Genomic DNA, 7000 nt, shown 5'->3' with positions numbered 1-7000 from the left:
CTGCCGCACAGGCTAGAGTACAGTGGCATGATCTCAGCTCACTGCAACCTCTACCTGTTGGGTTCAAGTGATTCTCCTGCCTCAGCCTCCCAAGTAGCTGGGATTACCGGCGCCTACCACCATATCTGGCTAATTTTTGTATTTTTAATAGAGGCAGCGTTTCACCATCTTGACCAGGCTGGTCTCGAACTTTTGACCTCATGATCCACCCCCCTCAAGCCTCCCAAAGTGCTGGGATTACAGATGTGTGAGCCACCACGCCCGGCCAACATTTTGTTCTTTATATTGCTGAGTAGTAATCCATGGTATATGTGTAGTGCAGGGACATTTGGGATAGTTCCAGTCTGGTCTATTACAAATAAAGCTGCTGTAAACATTCATATACATGTGGGAGTTTCTTTTTTAACTGTGATTTTTCACTGTTTGGTTTCTGTTTTTTGTTTGTTTTTTTTTTTTTTTAATTCAAAGATAGGGTTTCACCATGATTGCCAGGCTGGTCTTGAACTCCTGACCTCAGGTGATCCACCCACCTCGGCCTCCCAAAGTGCTAGGATTACAGGCATGAGCCACCGCGCCTGGCCTCTGTTTGTTTTTTGAGGCAGGCCTTGCTTTGTCACCCAGGCTGAGTGCAGTGGTGCAATCAGGCTCACTGCAGTCTCCACCTCCCAGGTTCAAATGCTCCTCCCACCACAGCCTCCAGAGTAGCTGGGACTACAGACACATGCCACTATACTCAGCTAATCTTTATATTTTTCGTACAGATGGGGGTCTCATTCTGCTGCCCAGTCTGTTCTCAAACTCCTGGGCTCAAGCAATCTATCCACCTTGGCCTCCCAAAGTGCTGGGATTGTCAGCGTGAGCCACTGTACCTGGCCTCATGTACAAGTGTTTCTGTGAACATAAGTTTTTTGTTTTTTGTTTTTTTGTTTTTGAGGCGGAGTTTCACTCTTGTTACCCAGGCTGGAGTGCAATGGCGCAATCTTGGCTCACCGCAACCTCCGCCTCCCAGGTTCAGGCAATTCTCCTGCCTCAGCCTCCTGAGTAGCTGGGATCACAGGCACGCGCCACCATGCCCAGCTAATTTTTTGTATTTTTAGTAGAGACGGGGTTTCACCTTGTTGACCAGGATGGTCTTGATCTCTTGACCTCGTGATCCACCTGCCTCGGCCTCCCAAAGTGCTGGGATTACAGGCTTGAGCCACCGCGCCTGGCCGAACATAAATTTTAATTTCTCTGGGATAAATGCCCAGGAGTGTATTCTGTGGGATAGATGCACCACAGTTTGACTAACCATTCCTTTGCTGAAGGACATCTGGGTTGTTTCCAGTTTGGGCTATTACAAATAAAGATGCTATAAAAATTTGTGCACAGATTTTCATGTGAACATAAATCATCATTTCTCTGGGAAATATATCAAGGAAAGTAATTGCTAAGTTGTATTGTAGTTGCATGTTTAGGGTTTTTTTTTTTTTTTTTTTTTTTTTTTTGAGACAGAATCTCTCTCTGTCACCCAGGCTGGAGTGCAGTAGCATAATCTTGGTTCATTGCAACCTCTGCCTCCTGGGTTTAAGCAATTCTCCTGTCTCAGCCTCCTGAGTAGTTTGGATTACAGGTGCCTGCCACCATACCTGGCTAATTTTTATATTTTTAGTAGAGACAGGATTTCACCATGTTGGCCAGGCTGGTCTTGAACTCCTGACCTCAAGTGATCCACCCGCTTCGGCCTCCTAAAGTGCTACAGGTGTGAGCCACTGCACCTGACCACGTTTGGTTTTAAGAAATTTACAGGGGCGCCAGGTGCGGTGGCTCACGCCTATAATCCCAGCACTTTGAGAGGCCGAGGCGGGTGGATCACGAGTTCAAGAGATCGAGACCATTCTAGTCAACATGGTGAAACCCCGTCTCTACTAAAAATACAAAAATTAGCTGGGCGTGGTGGCACATGCCTATAGTCCCAGCTACTCAGGAGGCTGAGGCAGGAGAATTGCCTGAAACCAGGAGGCGGAGGTTGCGGTGAGCCGAGATTGTGCCATTGCACTCCAGCCTGGGTAACAAGAGCGAAACTCCATCTCAAAAAAAGAAAGAAAGAAAGAAAGAAATTTACAGGGGCTGCATGTGGTGGCTCGTTCCTGTAATCCTGGCACTTTGAGAGGACCAGGTAGGAGGATCGCTTGAGCCCAGGGGTTCAAGACCAGCCTGGGTAACATAGCAAGATCCTGTCTCTACAATAAATAAATAAATAAGCTGACTATGGTGGCGTATGCCTATAGTCCCAGCTACTTGGGAGGCCGAAGTGGGAAGATTACTTGAGCCCCGGAGTTTGAGGTTACAGTGAGTTATGACTGTGCCACAGCACTCCAATCTGGAAAACAGAATGAGACCCTGTCACTAAAAAATAAAATAAAATAATAATTAAAAATTAAATAATTCCACAGAAGCTGGATAACAAAAAAATAAATAAATAAAATTAAAATAAAAAATTTTAGGCCCAGGCGTAGTGGCTCATACCTGTAATCCCAGCACTTTGGAAGGCTAAGGCAGGCGGATCACCTGGGGTCAGGAGTGTGAGGCCAGCCTGGCCAACATACTGAAATCCTGTCTCTACTAAAAATATAAAAACTAGCTGGGCATGGTGGTGCACGCCTGTACTCCCAGGTACTTGGGAGGGTGAGGCAGGAGAATTGCTGGAACCCACGAGGCGGAGATTGCAGTGAGCCAAGATCTCACCATTGCACTCCAGCCTGGGCCACAGAGCAAGACTCCGTCCCCAAAAATTAAAATTAAAATTAAAAAGAAACATATACATTTTTTCACACTACCATTTTATAGTCTCATGAGCAACACATGAGTGATCTGGTTTTTCCATATCTTTGCTAGCATTTGGTGTGGTCACTATTTTATTCTTTTAATTATTTTTTTTTTTTTGGAAATGGAGTCTCTCTTGTCGCCCAAGCTGGAGTGCAGTGGTGGCATCTCGACTCACTGCAACCTTTGCCTCCTGGGTTCAAGCGATTCTCCTGCTTCAGCCTCCCACGTGGCCGGGATTACAGGCACCTGCCACCATGCCCAGCTAATTTTTCTTTTTTTTTTTTTTTTTGAGATGGAGTCTCACTCTGTTGCCAAGCTGGAGTGCAGTGGGATGATCTGGGCTCACCGCAACCTCCGCCTGCCAGGTTCAAGCAATTCTTCTGCCTCAGCCTCCTGAGCAGCTGGGGTTACAGGTGTGTACCACCACACCCAGCTAATTTTTGTATTTTGGTTTTTAGTAAAGCTAGAGACAGGGTTTCACCATGTTGGCCAGGCTGGTCTTGAACTCCTGACCTCAAGTGATCCACCTGCTTCAGCCTAAAAAATAAAATAAGGCCGGGCGCGGTGGCTCAAACCTGTAATCCCAGCACTTTGGGAGGCCGAGGCGGGTGGATCACGAGGTCAAGAGATCGAGACCATCCTGGTCAACATGGTGAAACCCCGTCTCTACCAAAAATACAAAAAATTAGCTGGGCATGGTAGCGCGTGCCTGTAATCCCAGCTACTCAGGAGGCTGAGGCAGGAGAATTGCCTGAACCCAGGAGGCAGAGGTTGCAGTGAGCCAAGATCGTGCCATTGCACTCCAGCCTGGGTAACAAGAGCGAAACTCCCTCTCATAAAAAAAATAAAATAAAATAAAATAAAACACAGTTTCACCATGTTTGTCAGGCTTGTCTTGAACTCCTGACCTAGTGATCTGCCCGCCTCAGCCTCCCAAAGTGCTGGGATTACAGGCGTAAGCCACCCTGCACTGCTGTATTTTTAGTAGAGACAGGCTTTCACCATGTTGATCAGGATGGTCTCTATCTCCTGACCTGCTGTGATTCGCCCGCCTTGGCCTCCTAAAATGCTGTGCTAGGATTACAGGCTGCAACCTCCGCCTCCTGGATTCAAGTGATTCTCCAGCCTCAGCCTCCTGAGTAGCTGGGATTTCAGGTACCTGTCACCACACCCAGCTAATTTTGTATTTTTAGTAGAGATGGGGTTTTGTCATGTTGGCCAGGCTGGTCTCGAACTCCTGACCTCAGGTGATCCACCTGCCTCGGCCTCCCAAAGTGCTGGGATTACAAGCATGAGCCACGGCACCCAGCCTGTTGAATTTTAAGATATTTTTATATTTCTAGATACTAGACCTTTGTCAGATATGTGACTTGCAAATATGTCATCCAAGTCTGTATCTTGTCTTTTCAACTTCATAGCAGAGTCTTTCACCAAGCAAAAGCTTTTAAATAGTTTTTAATTTTTATGAGGTTCAATATATCAAGTTTTCCCTTTACGGATCATGGGTTTCATATCAAGTCTATGAAGTCTTTGTCTAGCCCTAGATTCTAAAGCTTTTCTCCGATGTTTTTTTTTTTTTTTTTTTTTTTTTTTGAGACGGAGTTTCGCTCTTGTTACCCAGGCTGGAGTGCAATGGCGCGATCTCGGCTCACCGCAACCTCCGCCTCCTGGGTTCAAGCAATTCTCCTGCCTCAGCCTCCTGAGTAGCTGGGATTACAGGCACGCGCCACCATGCCCAGCTAATTTTTTTGTATTTTTAGTAGAGACGGGGTTTCACCATGTTGACCAGGATGGTCTCGATCTCTCGACCTCGTGATCCACCCGCCTCAGCCTCCCAAAGTGCTGGGATTACAGGCTCGAGCCACCGCGCCTGGCACTTTCTCCGATGTTTTTAACTAAACATTTTATATTTAGTGATATATGGAATTTTGAGTGAATTAGACTTCATGGACTGTCACCCCAACCATGCAAGGTTTAGTATTCAGCAACAGCTCCAGATCCAAGGGGAAACCCATGCGGGTTCATTATTTATTTATTTTATTTTATTTTATTTATTTTACTTTTTTGAGACCGAGTTTCTCTCGTTGCCCAGGCTGGAGTGCAATGGTGAGATCTTGGCTCACTACAACCTCTGCCTCCTGGGTTCAAGTGGTTCTCCTGCCTCAGTCTCCGAAGTAGCTGGGATTACAGGCACATGCCACCACGCTTGACTAATTTTGTATTTTTAGTGGAGGCAGGGTTTCTTCAGGTTAGTCAGGCTGATCTTGAACTCTCGACCTCAGGGGATCCACCCACCTCAGCCTCCCAAAGTGCTGGGATTACAGGCGTGAGCCACTGCGCCCAGCCCTATACAGATTTCTATAGCTCTTCATGTAGCTTCCTGCTCTCTTATGTAGCCTAGAACCTCTGCTCTTTTTTTTTTTTTTTTTTTAGATGGAGTTTCACTCTTGTTACCCGGGCTGGAGTGCAATGGGGCGATCTCGGCTCACCACAACCTCTGCCTCCTGGGTTCAGGCAATTCTCCTGCCTCACTCAGCCTCCTGATTACAGGCACGCGCCACCATGCCCAGCTAATTTTTTGTATTTTTAGTAGAGACGGGGTTTCACCATGTTGACCAGGATGGTCTCGATCTCTTGACCTCGTGATCCACCCGCCTCGGCCTCCCAAAGTGCTGGGATTACAGGCTTGAGCCACCGCGCCTGGCCCTTTCTGCTCTTAACTATTACACTATATTGCCTCTTTTTTTTTTTTTTTTTTTTTTTTTTTGAGACAGAGTTTCACTCTTGTTACCCAGGCTGGAGTGCAATGGCACGATCTCAGCTCACCGCAACCTCCGCCTCCTGAGTTCAGGCAATTCTCCTGCCTCAACCTCCTGAGTAGCTGGGATTACAGGCACGCGCCACCATGCCCAGCTAATGTTTTGTATTTTTAGTAGAGACGGGGTTTCACCTTGTTGACCAGGATGGTCTCGATCTCTTGACCTCGTGATCCACCCGCCTCGGCCTCCCGAAGTGCTGGGATTACAGGCTTGAGCCACCGCGCCCGGCCTATATTGCCTCTTCTGTTTTTTGCTTTTTTTTTTTTTTTTTTTTTTTTTTTTGAGATAGAGTCTTGCTCTGTCACCCAGGCTGGAATGCAGTGGCACAATCTCGGCTCACTGCAACCTCTGCCTCCCAGGTTCAAATGATTCTCCTGCCTCAGCCTTTTGAGTAGCTGAGCTTACAGGAGTGCACAACCATGCCGGGCTAATTTTTGTATTTTTAGTAGCGACGGGGAGGTTTTACCATGTTGGTGAGGCTGGTCTTGAACTCCTGACTTTTCGATCCGCCCACCTCGGCCTCCCAAGGTGCTGGGATTACAAGTGTGAGCCACAGCACCCAGCCTATTGCCTCTTCTTTAAGTTAGAGGTTGTGCAGGGTATTAATCAACGGCTAATCAATTACACTTACTGAGTTCCTAACTTAAGAAACGTCCCACAAAAGATGCAAAAAGGGAAGACATTCCAGCCTCAACTCCACTCATCCCCATATGAGCTCAAAACAGTGATTAGGAAATCCACGCAAACCTCTGAGGCAAGGGATGGTGACAGTACCAAGAGCAGTAGGATTGCACAGTGAGTGACAAACCACGATGCTGCTGTTGCCTCACTGAACGCATCATTCATCCCTCTTCCCACACCTCTATAGTTCCTCCAGCCTCTCCCATCCATGAGGAACCGTAAAATTGGCCCCTTCTCCCACCCTAGCCTTCCAAACTTCATCTAAGTTTTTGACTGGGTCAGGCAAGGTGGCTCAACCCTGTAATCCCAGCACTTTGGGAGTCTGAGGCAGGCAGATCTCTTGAGCCCAGGAGTTTGAGATCAGCCTAGGCAACATTTTAAAACCATGTCTCTACAAAAATTAGCCAGGCTTGGTGGCATGTGCCTATAGTCTCAGCTACTCAGGAGGCTGAGCCTGGGAGTTTGAGGATAGAGTGAGCCATGATTATGCAACTGCACTCCAGCCTGGGTGACAGAGTGAGACTCTGACTCAAAAAAAAAAAAAAGGTTTTAACTCAACATAGGGATAAATTATAACCCAGGTCAAATCTGGGCCTGAAAACCTCTCTAGAAAGAAAAATTCTGTTTCTCTACTCTCAGCACTTCTGACACCAAATGTGTGAATTTTCCACCATCCTGGCTAATATGCTGTT

The sequence above is a fragment of the Saimiri boliviensis genome, chromosome 5, assembly GCF_048565385.1.
Source record: "Saimiri boliviensis isolate mSaiBol1 chromosome 5, mSaiBol1.pri, whole genome shotgun sequence".
Lineage (NCBI taxonomy): Eukaryota > Metazoa > Chordata > Mammalia > Primates > Cebidae > Saimiri > Saimiri boliviensis.
Note: the sequence above shows the minus strand (reverse complement) of the source record.